At 36.1% G+C, this 13,902-nt stretch overlaps 1 protein-coding gene across 1 annotated transcript in view; it reads right to left on the bottom strand.

Annotated features, from left to right (window-relative positions):
• The window catches only part of LOC6037853 (ral guanine nucleotide dissociation stimulator-like 1), a 92,442-nt gene extending 79,820 nt beyond the window's left edge, over positions 1-12,622 (bottom strand). The window contains exon 1 of the mRNA XM_038252157.1: positions 11,801-12,622. The gene's annotated coding sequence lies outside the window, so the exon portion shown is untranslated. The remainder of the gene's footprint in view (positions 1-11,800) is intronic.
• Positions 12,623-13,902: the final 1,280 nt, after the last annotated feature.

The raw sequence follows: 13,902 nt of genomic DNA, 5'->3' as shown, positions 1-13,902 counted from the left end.
ATGTTTTAGGGGACAAAAACCCGCAACTTTTGAGCCATAGAGACCATGTTCAAAAAATCTGTCGCCGAGTTATAATTTTTTGAAAAAATAGTGATTTTTGGAAAAAAAAAATCTAAGGCCGATGCAAATATTAAAAAAAGTTTTTGTCCGTCGGCCTTGGCCGAGGTCAAGGGGGGGGGGGGGGCAAAAAAATAAAAATATATAAAAAATTAAATAACAAGCCATAGTCTTCACATTTAAATGAAAAAAGTGTTTTTAAATGCATTTTACACTAGTTCAGTTGTTTTGCAATCATTAGTTTTCAAAAAATCTAAGATCTGACAAAAACAAAAATTGTATCAAAAAAAAAAAGTTTTTGCATCGAAAATTTTCAAAAAATCTTAAGATTTTTTAATAAACCCAAACATGCTAAAAATGATTTTAAACGCAGAAGAATGTATTTTAATTTGATTTCAGCTGGTTGCACATGAATTTTCATTGAAATTTTGAAGTTTATTGTAAAAATATTTTTTTGCCCCCTGATTTTTCGGGCCAATTTTGAAGGGGGGGGGGGGTGACAAAAACTTTTAAAAATATTTGTACCAGCCTAAATTCAATGCAAAAACAAATTTGATTTATGTAAAATTGAATTTCCAATCGTAAAGTACTTAACAGATTTTATATTAGGGGCTCTGTCTTCAAGATATAGCCACCGAAAGTTTGATTTTGGGGAAATATTTTAAGTTTTTCGATTTTTAAAAATAGTGACCATGTGTGATCATTTCTAAAAATATATTTTTTGAAAAGTTCAGAAAATTAGGGGTGAACCAATGACATGAAAAAGCTTATTTGGTCATAAGGAAGGCCCCCACAAAGTTTGAGCCAAATAAAAAAATACAAATAAAATCCATTTCTGGTTTTGGTAGAGCATTGCTCCATTTTCAACAAAAAAATAAATTTGATAACATTTTGGTTGAATCTTTGCCGAGATTTACCTATTTGAAGTTATCGAAAAACAAGTGCAACGATATCTCCTCAATGCAAAGTGGTCCAGATCGCAAAATTGTGTGAAAAATTGATTTTCTGAAAAATGGTGAAGTTGTGATATGGTTGGGCGTTTTAGCAGATTGCATTTCTGTGAATACAAAGAGACGGGTTGCTATATTTTGGATGGTTATATTTGGTCAGATTTTGGTTTAGATTGATACTTCAATTATAAGGGCAAATTCATATTCAGCGGGTTGAATCACATGGAAAAACATATAGTTGAACAGTTAACGAATTTCGTTAGTGTGGTTCCATACACCTTTCCCTTAAAAATTAGACATTTTCAAATGAAGATATCTCGAGTTTAAAGAAAAACACCCCTGAGATTATATTAGCGTGTGTAGATCTCCCCTTTCGAATGCAACCTAGCGCTTCAAATTTGCAGTAAGGTGGCCCCCCTTAAGTCCAAATTAAATTGCACCAAACACCACTTTTCTCTAAAACTTAACCCTGAATTGTTACGTTCAAAAAACTGATTTTTGAAGGTTTGCTCAGATGTTTTCTTTAAATTTGGTCGTAGATTGCGGGATAAAATATTAGTTTCTTCGACAAAGTTGCTTGGATTGGCAAGCTCAACAACTTTCTAGAAGGGGAAAAATCCAAAAAATATTCCTGAAAACTCAGATTCGTGAACCACCCAAATTTTTATCTAAGCTTGCACCTTCGGATTTGCAACAACTCTTCTGAAACCACCAAAGCTTCAAAACTTCACCATTTTTCTGTTTAGATAAATCGGCTCAAAATTTTGGTGAATACTCATCGAACTGTTTTGTGTGCATGACGAGGCTGAATTTCAAAAATAGTTTATTTGAAAAAAAGATAGGGGTAATTCTCTACCAACTCACACGAAATCGGGAAAAGTTGCCCCGACCCCTCTTCGATTTGTGTGAAACTTTGTCCTAAGGGGTAACTTTTGTCCCTGATCACGAATCCGAGGTCCGTTTTTTGATATCTCGTGACGGAGGGGCGGTACGACCCCTTCCATTTTTGAACATGCGAAAAAAGAGGTGTTTTTCAACAATTTGCAGCCTGAAACGGTGATGAGATAGAAATTTGGTGTCAAAGGGACTTTTATGTAAAATTAGACGCCCGATTTGATGGCGTACTCAGAATTCCGAATAAACGTATTTTCGTCGAAAAAACACTAAAAAGTTTTAAAATTCTCCCATTTTCCGTTACTCGACTGTAAAAATTTTGGAACATGTCATTTTATGGGAAATTTAATGTACTTTTCAATCTACATTGTCCCAGAAGGGTCATTTTTCATTTAGAACAAAATTTTTCATTTTAAAATTTCGTGTTTTTTCTAACTTTGCAGGGTTATTTTTTAGAGTGTAACAATGTTGTACAAAGTTGTAGAGCAGACAATTACAAAAATTTTGATATATAGACATAAGGGGTTTGCTTATAAACATCACGAGTTATCGTGATTTTACGAAAAAAAGTTTTGAAAAAGTTACTTTTTGCGTTTCTCTTTGTTTCGTCGTCCGTGTCTGTCGCGAGTGACCATGAATGGCCATGATCGATGACGACCAACTTTTTCAAAACTTTTTTTTCGTAAAATCGCGATAACTCGTGATGTTTATAAGCAAACCCCTTATGTCTATATATCAAAATTTTTGTAATTGTCTGCTCTACAACTTTGTAGAACATTGTTACACTCTAAAAAATAACCCTGCAAAGTTAGAAAAACACGAAATTTTAAAATGAAAAATTTTGTTCTAAATGAAAAATGACCCTTCTGGGACAATGTAGATTCGAAAAGTACATTAAATTTCCCATAAAATGACATGTTCCAAAATTTTTTACAGTCGATTAACGGAAAATGGGAGAATTTTTAAAACTTTTTTAGTGTTTTTTTCGACGAAAAATACGTTTATTCGGAATTCTGAGTACGCCATCAAATCGGGCGTCTAATTTTATATAAAAGTCCCTTTGACACCAAATTTCTATCTCATCACCGTTTCAGGCTGCAAATTATTGAAAAACACCTCTTTTTTCACATGTTCAAAAATGGAAGGGGTCGTACCGCCCCTCCGTCACGAGATATCAAAAAAAGGACCTCGGATTCGTGATCAGGGACAAAAGTTACCCCTTAGGACAAAGTTTCACGCAAATCGAAGAGGGGTCGGGGCAACTGCTGTGTGAGTTGGCGGAGAATTACCCATAGATATATTTTTTTTATTTTTTATATAAACAAATCGTCAATTAGGCCGTTGCAAATTTTTTTCAAAGGCTCTGAACAAAGTCTAAGGGGGCCAAATTGAAATTACTTGCCATGGTTTCATCACTTTAATAAAAAAAAAGTGTTGTAAAACGCTTTGTACATCAGTTTTGATTTACAATCATTTGATTTAAAAAAAATTAAAGATCGGAGGAAAAAAATTGCGATTTTATGAGGTGCATTGAAAAATCACAAAACTTTAAATTATTTACGCACAAAAAACACGATGTTTCGAGTAAAACTCCCATAAAGTTTAACAGTTAGTTTTCCGCATGGCAAAATTTCAAGCTTGAATTGTGTTTTAATCATGAAATATCTTCATGAAATTTTCGGGAGTGATTGGAAATCGTTTTTTTTTTAGTGGAAATTATGAATTTCCTATAACTTTATATTTTGAGATTTTTTACATGTATGCAACCCCTTAAGTCAATATTTATTCATTTAAAATTCAAATTGAAAGCGGTTCAGAAGAAGAATGTTTTATACAATCAATTGTACGTAATATTTGTTTTTAAAAATGAACAGTAAGCCCTACTTGTAGAATTAAATCTTCATTTTTGAAAAAAAAGCCGGTTATGTTTCTTAACAGAAATCATAAATTTCCTGACATGGAAGTTTTGTAAAGCAATAATATATCAAAATTTAGAGATTGACGATAGTTAAAAACACTTACATAAGCATAAAGGGTTGCATATAAAGCACAAAAACACACAAAATTTTTGGTTTTTTTTTTAAGATGAAATAAACTTCACGATAAAATTTCAATCATTTTCACTCCCTAAAATGAGCAATTCCAGTCCAAAACAGGATTTTTTCAAGTAAATTTTTACTCATTCCTCTCCAATTTCAGTCAAATTTTATAGACATGACATGTGTGTATATAGAGCCAGCTGCAGCAGAGAGAGACTTTAAAAAAAACTAACTTAATCCACCTATGTGGTTGATGCCTTCCTCACTTATTACCAACAATGGCTGATATGATGGAATTGTACAAAAATTTCATCTATTTTTAAGATCCGGAATAGAAAAGTACATAAATATCACTTAAGTGCCCATATCTCGAGACAGGGTTGCCAGATCTTTAATGTTTTAGACTCGTTGGAAGGATCTTTTGATAACCCAACCAACGATGGGTTGGATGGTGGATCCGGACATAGTTTACATACATTTAAATGTGATCCGGCATCCAAAAAGTACATAAATATCACTTAAGTGGGGATATCTCGAGACAGGGTTGCCAGATCTTCAATGTTTTGGACTCGTTGGAAAGGTCTTTTGATAATCTAACCAACGATGGGTTGGATGGTGGATCCGGACATAGTTTACATACATTTAAGTGAGATCCGGCTTCCAAAAAGTACATCAATATCACTTAAGTGGGCATATCTCGAGACAGGGTTGCCAGATCTTCAATGTTTTAGGCTCGTTGGAAAGATCTTCTGATAACCTAACCAACGATGGGTTGGATGGTTGATCCGGACATAGTTTATATACATTTAAATGAGATCCGGCATCCAAAAAGTGCATAAATATCACTTAAGTGGGCATATCTCGAGACAGGGTTGCCAGATCTTCAATGTTTAAGGCTCGTTGGAAAGGTCTTTTGATAATCTAACCAACGATGGGTCGGATGATGGACCTGGACATAGTTTACATACATTTAAGTGAGATCCGGCTTCCAAAAAGTACATCAATATCACTTAAGTGGTCATAACTTGAGACAGGGTTGCCAGATCTTCAATGTTTTGGACTCATTGGAAAGGTCTTTTGATAACCTAACTAACGATGGGTCGTATGATGGATCCGGATATAGTTTACATACATTCAAGTGAGATCCGGCTTCAAAACAGTACATAAATATCACTTAAGTGGTCATAACATGAGACAGGGTTGCCAGATCTTCAATGTTTTGGACTCGTTGGAAAGGTCTTTTGATAACCTTACCAACGATGGGTCGGATGATGGACCCGGACATAGTTTACATACATTTAAGTGAGATCCGGATTCAACAAAGTATATAAATATCACTTAAGCGGCCATATCTCGAGACAGGGTTGCCAGATCTTCAATGTTTTGGACTCGTTGGAAAGGTCTTTTGATAACCTTACCAACGATGGGTCGGAAGATGGACCCGGGCATAGTTTACATACAGTTAAGTGAGATCCAAATATATGTGTAAACACATTTTTATACATAACTTTTGAACTACTTATCGAAACTTCAATCTGTATAAAACTCGATCTATGGGACCCAAAACCAAGTCGAATGCAACAGGTTCGGGTCAAATCGGTTCAGCCAGTGCCGAGAAACATGAGCTAGTTTGTTGGTCACATACATACATACACACACACATACACACACACATACACACACATATACACACACACACATACACACAGACATTTGTTCAGTTTTCGATTCTGAGTCGATATGTATACATGAATGTGGGTCTACGACGTTTTTATACGAAGTTCAGGATTATAGCCTTACCTCAGTGAGGAAGGCAAAACAGTTTTAATAAATTATTTTTTGTATTTTTCCAGGAGATACATACCATCCAACATATTTCGTGAGGCTTTTTGCAACACCTTAAAATGTCTTCAAAAAAATTTTGAACGAAGCAAAATCGTTGCTTTACCTTTATATTCGACTTTTTAAAAATCAAAATAATCTCATGAAAGTGGCGTGTTATTTTTTTCAGTGTATTTTTTTTCAGAACGTCCGTCATTTCCTACAAACTTGTCTTTGACCACTTTCTGATACGATGCAACGGCTTCGAGTTACAGTAATATTAAAATTACGAAATACAAAACACTATTTTAAAAACATACACCCTTCCCAAGGGCCCTTCTCGAGCGCAACTGTCTTCATATACACAAAAATAGCTTATTTAGGATCACATGTCTAACGTCATGATTCGAATTCCTGGACGCTTCGAAACCCGGACACCTCGTCTTGTTTTATCAATTATTTGTATGTAATATTTGATGAATTCTAACACAAACTTTCATTTCAAATTTGTTTGGTCGCTGTTAAATAAATAAAATAAAATAAAGTTTACCAAAAATAGTGAAACATTTCACTGAAATATTTCATATGCTTCTGAAACACCGGCAAGGCAAAGCAGAAAATTTCGGTTCTAATTTCAATAAATTCTAGCAAAATTGTATACAAAATATGGATTGTTTTGATGTTAACAACTTATTTGAGACCTCAAGAATGCCATTCACAAAAATTTCAGTCCAAATTTGTGCGATTTATGAGAAAAAACGAGTGTCCGTAATTCGAAGTAAAAGAGTTCAAATTTCGAATCTGCTGTTATCAGTGTCCGGGATTCGAAGCACAATAAGTCGTTTTAATTTTAAAATTCTGATGAATAATGGCATTCTCTTAAAACCGACTGTTTATACAATATACTGATGATATTTATACCTTTCCAACTTATTACATAATTTTTTGCCAGCTAAAACAAAAGTGATATGCTACTTATTGTCCGGATTTCGATTCATGACGTTACAAAGTTCGATTGAATTCGGATCCAAAACAATATTTTTCAACAATATAATTTGAAAAATATAAAAACTCAACCTTTTCATCCCAAAGATGCTTGCATTCCTCGCCGAATATTTTGCAACACCCTCAGTCTCAGCTCATTTCCAAACCGATCGCTTAAAATTCCTCAACGAGACCCAACCACCAAATTGAACCCATCTTTTTTATGTAATCGCCTGATCACGTCTAGAAGCAGAAGACACCCCCCTCTGGTTGGGAAGGTCTTTAGGGGGGATGGTTTCAATTCAAGAAAATGTTTTTTTTTTTGCCAGTTCTGTTGCATCATTTCGGTGGTGCCAGCAAAAGGGCTTGACACGGATTTTTTTGTTGCCTTTTCGATGGTCGAGCCTTAAGTGGCATGCCGTGAAATGAGTCGTCGTTTGCGGGGGGAGTTCTCTGCTGGTTGTTAATCGGTGTCGGTATTTAATTGTTGTTTCAGCTACATCGTCGCAGCACTTTGGAGATTGTTTCTTTATGTTCGCCGTCGGCGTCGTTTAGTAGTTTAGACTAACGAAATAGCGAGGACATTAACTGAAAAGTGTGGCTCTTTGCACAAAATAGCTGGGAAATTACAGAGAGTCACAATTGATGTTTTGTCACGCATACCGGAGAGGTTAGATTGCTTGTTTTATGAACTAAATTAATTAAATTTATGAAATACCATGAGCAATGGGAAAATCCAACTCAATTTTAGAAGTTTCTAGATGCTCACAGAAAGAAAACACCTAAAACACATGGAATTCGTTCCATTTTAGCGAGCACCAAATTCCAAAATTCGCCGCGAAAAGTGGAACAAGTCCATATTATGATGCTTCCTCGAAAAAAAAGAGATGAAAAGGCACCTGTTGAATCAAAATAAACATAACTGTTTGCCTACATACACACAAACACGATTTCATCTTCACCACCAGCCACACGCGTGAGTTCACAAGAAAGGAGGAGACTTTGGGCCGTTTAGCGCAATTTCCACCGAAAGCAGAAGCAGCGGCGAATTACAGATTATGAAACCGACAAATCTGCCAAAATTAGCCACGCACCGAAATCAAGAGAGAAAAATCCGACAAGCTGACTGACTGACAGACAAACGAACGGATATCTGCCATGGATGATACCGTTGGCCAAATTTTCGCTGATAGAGCAGTTTTTAGTTACAAAATATTTTATTTTTTGTTTTGATTTGGATATTTGGTGGATATTTGTAAAACGTAAAAAACGAACAGGATTTATTCAACTGCATTTTGTCGCAAAAAAGCTCCCTTTTAAAAAACCAATAGAAAAAACTTTTTTGGGACTTCAGTCCAAGATTACTGAAATTGGTTGCGACTGTTGCCAAAATTTAATCAAACCTATTTAAGCTTTACCTGATTGTTTTTTTTCGTTGCTATTTTTGACAAAAAATGTAACTTCTCAACAATCATATTAATATCTTTAAAAATCTTGTTCTGAAAAAAATACTAAAGGATGTATTAGACTACGGGGACCATCCATAAACCACGTGGTTACTTAAGGGGGTGGCGATTGTCCACGCTCCATACAAAAAAGATTTTATTTGTATGGAAATTGTCCACGATGGGGGGGGGGGGGGGTTGAGATTTCCAAAAAAGTGTCCACGTGGTTTGTGGATGGTCCCACGACAAACAAACAAAACATACTAAAAACGAACTAGAAAAGACACAAACCAAAAACGCTTCGCAACCAAACAAAACTTTGTTAGCCCATTACACTACAGTAAACCAATTTGGCAAACCTTTCAGGGAAAAGTTTGGGCAAATTTACATGCAGACTATTTTGATAATCATGTTTAATTATTTAGTAATTATTTAACATATTACGGAACTATGATTTCTTTCTCAAAAAATTAAGTGTTTATTTAATATTTTTATGAAAACATAACCGCTTTAAAACATTTCCTGAACAATTAAAATATTTAATAGAAACGCAACGTTTGCCAAACTCGCAAACTGTTTCTTAACAAACTGTCCCAAAAATAACATGGCGGACAAGGCAAACTTTCCAACGTCAAAATGGTGCGTGTCTTGTCCGCCTCCTTAAAACTGCTTGAAGCTACCAAACTTTTCTAAAATTTTTACTAATTTTTAATTACCTAATATTTAAGCAGTTCAGATTTGAGTTAATTTCCAATGGTCTAAATTCACTTGTCTGTAATTTTCATTATTTTTAAACTATTTGTCCTGTTAAGGGGTTACATACATGAAGAAAATAAAAAAAAATGTATCAGAAAATTTAGTAAATTCACTTAAAAGATGGTTTTCAATCACTCCTGAAAGTTTCAAGAAGATATTTCATGATTAAGCTGAGTAAGGGTCGATTTACGCTCAAAATTTTGCCATACACAAAGCGAACTGTCAAACTTTGTGAGCGTTTTGCCTTCCTCACTGAGGTAAGGCTACAATCCTGCTCTAAAAAAAGAACTTTGTATAAAAACGTCGTAGACCCACCTTCATGTATACATATCGACTCAGAATTGCAAACTGAACAAATGTTTGTGTGTATGTGTGTGTATGTAGTATGTGACCAACAAACGAGCTCATGTTTCTCGACACTGGCGATTTGACCCAAACCTGTTGCATTCGACTTGGTTTAGGGTCCTATCGATCGAGTTTTATACAGATTGAAGTTTCGACAAGAAGTTCAAAAGTTATGTATAAAAATGTGTTTTCACCAGTGTTGGTATTATCGAGGCTCTCGCGAGAAAATTTTCTCTCTCTCGAGTTCTCGCCGCGAGTCTCGAGCTGCCGAGAGAAACTCACCTATTGCCCGTGCTCTCCTCCGCTCGCGAACGGGCTTTCTCGCGAGCCAGAATTGCCCGTTCGCGAGAAGTTGAACGTGTTAGAAACGAACAAAAAACAACACAGCGATTGAAGTTACACTTCTATACCATCGCCTGGTTCGTATTCATACGCCTGATACACAAATTGCTAGCTTGGGACGAACGTCTAGCACGAGGCGCTCGCGAGCGCTCGCGGCGAGAGCGAGAACGCGAACGAAAATGCGAGCGCGAGCGAGAAGAGAAAAGTACTACAAGTTCTCTCCCTCGTTCGCGAGCGAGAAATGCTTTCCTTCTTCTCGCTCGAATTCCAACAATGGTTTTCACATATATCCGGATCTCACTAAATGCATGTAAACTATGTCCGGGTCCATCATCCGACCCTTCAATGGTTAGGTTATTAAAAGACCTTTCCAACGAGCTCAAAACATTGAAGATCTGGCAACCCTGTCTCAAGATATGGTCACTTAAGTGATATTGATGTACTTTTTGGAAGCCGGATCTCACTTAAATGTATGTAAACTATGTCCGGATCCACCATCCGACCCAGAGGTTAGGTTATCAAAAGACCTTTCCAACGAGTCCAAAACATTGATGATCTGGCAACCCTGTCTCGAGGTATGGCAACTTAAGTGATGTTTATGTACTTTTTTATTCCGGATCTAAAAAATAGATGAAATTTGTATACAATTCCATCATATCAGCAATTGTTGGTAATAAGTGAGGAAGGCTCCAACCACATAGGTGGATTAAGTTAGTTTTTCTCTGAACACCGAGTTGACTTACGGGTGCCTCGATATCTCGAGATTGGCTGAAATGTTAGGCGAAGACTTGCAAGACATATTCCGTGTGCATGACGAACCCCGATTTTTAAATTTTTCATTATAAAAAAATACAAAAATAAAAAACTGGCGATTTTTTATATGGAAAACTAAAAGTATTTTTATATTTTTTTCAAATAAGCTTTTTGAAAATTGGACTTAGTCATGCACACAAGACCGGTCTACAAAGTTGTAGAGCAGACAATTACAAAAATTTGTTTATGTCTATAAGGGGTTTGCTTATAAACATCACGAGTTATCGCGATTTTACGAAAAAAAGTTTTGAAAAAGAGAAAAGCAAAAAGTTACTTTTTCAAAACTTTTTTTCGTAAAATCGCGATAACTCGTGATGTTTATAGGCAAACCCCTTATGTCTATATATCAAAACTTTTGTAATTGTTTGCTCTACAATTTTGTAGAATATTGTTACACTCTAAAAAATAACCCTGCAAAGTTAGAAAAAACACGAAATCTTAAAATGAAAAATTTTGTTCTAAATGAAAAAATGACCCTTCTGGGTCAATGTGGATTCGAAAAGTACATTGAATTTCCCATAAAATGGCATGTTCCAAACTTTCTTACAGTCGAGTAACGAAAAATGGTAGAATTTTTAAAACTTTTCTAGTGTTTTTTCGATGAAAAATACGTTTTTTTCGGAATTCTGAGTACGCCATCAAATCGGGCGTCTAATTTTACTTAAAAGTCCCTATGACACCAAATTTCTATCTCATCACCGTTTAATAATTAATAATTATTATTAATAATTTTGACAATAAGTGCAAAACATCAACAATCATCAAGTTTAAAAATTTACCCAAAAAGATTTAAAACATTGATATTCGATTCGAAATTAAAAAAATAACGAAAAACTGCAATATTACCAAACATTTTTAGGAAAGCCCAATAGTTTTTTTTTTTTTTTTTTTCATAGTTTGTGTGGAGAAACTGAGCGAATTTAGTTTTTGGAAGAAATTTTAATTTCAATACCAGAAAAACAAATCGAGAAAATTACAAGAATAAAAACATACTTTAATAAATAAAACATAAAATAGTAGTTTAAGTAACAAGTTGAAACAATGTTTTTTTGACTGTTTTTCGTACCTTATCTGAAGTGATGTCTAGAGGTTCCATTATGATGAGGAAGGAAAAGTTAAAAAATGCTGAAAATTTGCCATTTTCAACACTTTTTTTGTGACAAACAGTTTATGCAAAAGAATCACTAGATATATATTGCAACTTCTTCTTCTCCTATGCTTTTGCTTCAAACGAGAAATTGCAAATTTCACGGTAAAAACTTTACATAACCCCCTAAACGGCATTCCCCGCACGAGCCAAACCCAACCAGCCAATCATATTGCACTTTTCCTTCCCAAATTTGGCCCCACTTACCCGCGTCACAGCCTACTTTGCGCCGATTAAGGTGCATCCGCGTGTCAAATTGCGCGTGCCAAATTGTTGCTGCTGCTGGCATGTAAAATCCGCATACGAGTATTGTATGTTTTGTATGCATGCACACAGCAGGGAGAGGGGGCTTCTCGCATTCCGTCCGTCGAAATCTTTTGTGTTTTTATTCGACCGCTGCCGCTGGCCACCACAACACGCACACAATCACAGCAGCAAAGTCAAACCCAAGTCGCACCGCAGAGGGCAAACACACAGAGCAACTTTCATTTTGACATTTCCTTGCGCGAATGTCGCAACAACAATCGCCGCGGTCGGGCCGAAAATTTGCTACGCGAATACACAATACACCCACCCACAAACGACGGGTTGGAATTTTTAATATTTATTTATTTTTATTTTTTACACTACGCGATCGACTTCCAAGTAGACGAAAAATTTCATAATTTTTATCGAACACCAACACTGCGGACTTTTCATGCGTGAAAGGGAAATAAGTTTTAAGCCAAGGTTCGCCACGATTGGCTGCGCGGCTGGAACTCGGAGGCTTCGGCGCAAAAAACTTTGGCCACAACCGCGCAAAACCATTCACGAATCACGGCAAAAATATCAATCCATCGAACAAAAATAATAATAATGAACTCCGCGCAAGGGGCTCAGAGCTTAGCACACTTCCACAGGCGCGCGCCCGCGCGATTGGTCAATCTTAAGCCACCAATACAAACAAACACTAAGCATGTAACAAACACACGAGAGAACGGGTTAATCCATTCTAATTTCCGACCGTGCCGATCCCGAAAACACGATCACAAGACATTTCGAGTTTCGAACCCAGAATCACAAGCGCACGATTCGGCGCCTTTGCTCACAGTGCCAAACCCGTCGTCAGTCAAAACTTCGTTGCGTGCGCCGATCACTTGCTCTTTCGAGGCTTTTGTATGGTTTGTTTTGACGTTTCCGCGAACGTCACACGCCCCTCTGCGCCCTCTTTTACAGGGTTTCTCTCATGAAGATAAAAAAATAAATAATAAAAACACAGTCACGACACTTTCGATTTTTTGTTTTATTTTTTTCTGTATTCCCATGCACTCACACAGCCGCGCAGCTTCCACGCAAACACACTCACAGTCCGAGTGCTGGAATATTCATGAGATGAAGTGAAATTTATTGCTTCCTCGAACGCGATTGCAACACCCAAATTGATTAATGCGATGATTTTATCATTTTTGCTCAAATCCCGAACGATAGGCGACAGTGATTCGGCAAATAAAGTGATAAATTTTCCTCACTTGGAAAATCAATTTTCCACAAATTGCTCAAACGAGCGAAAAAACGTCAATGGGCGATGAACGAACCGAACGCGAGCGAACCTCAGGTGAGACTGAGGTGTGTTGTGTTGCTGCACCGTTCATCAGAGCAGAGTAGGAGGGAGAGCAAAATGATCATTCGGCATGATGATGAGCGGACAGGTAGGTTTCATGCACACAAGTGCGAAAGTGAGCATGTGGTTGTGAAAAGTGCATGGGAAAGAGGCTGACCAATGAGCCTAAAAGTATGTAAAATGTAGGAAAATTTCACTAAAATTTTCATTTCCACTAAAAATTCTTATAAGAAACTAAACAGCATAGATTAGAAAATTTCTACACATCAAAACAAAAAAATAATATTATACTTTCTACATACATAAATAAGACCCGCACATCAAAAAACTCAAGCAAATGAATAGGAATCTATTTAATTAAATTTAATTTACTTCTAATCGGCGTACAGTTGAAAAATATATAAATAAATTAGAACAAGTGAACATAAAAATACTGATAAAAATAATACTTAAAAATTTATACAACTTAATTTAAACAAAATAATGAAAACACACATAAGGGACCATCCATAAACCACGTGGACACTTTTTTGGGAATCTCTTCCCCCCCCCCCCCTCGTGGACAATTGTCCATACAAAAAAAAACTTTTTTGTATGGATCGTGGACAACCGCCATACCCCCCCCCCCCTAAAGTGTCCACGTGGTTTATGGATGGTCCCTAAGAAAAACCAGTCGAATGAAAATTTATAAATAATATTAAATAATTGC

The sequence above is a fragment of the Culex quinquefasciatus genome, chromosome 2 (assembly GCF_015732765.1).
Source record: "Culex quinquefasciatus strain JHB chromosome 2, VPISU_Cqui_1.0_pri_paternal, whole genome shotgun sequence".
Classification (NCBI taxonomy): Eukaryota; Metazoa; Arthropoda; class Insecta; order Diptera; family Culicidae; genus Culex; species Culex quinquefasciatus.
Note: the sequence above shows the minus strand (reverse complement) of the source record. Positions and strands in the feature narration are given on the sequence as shown.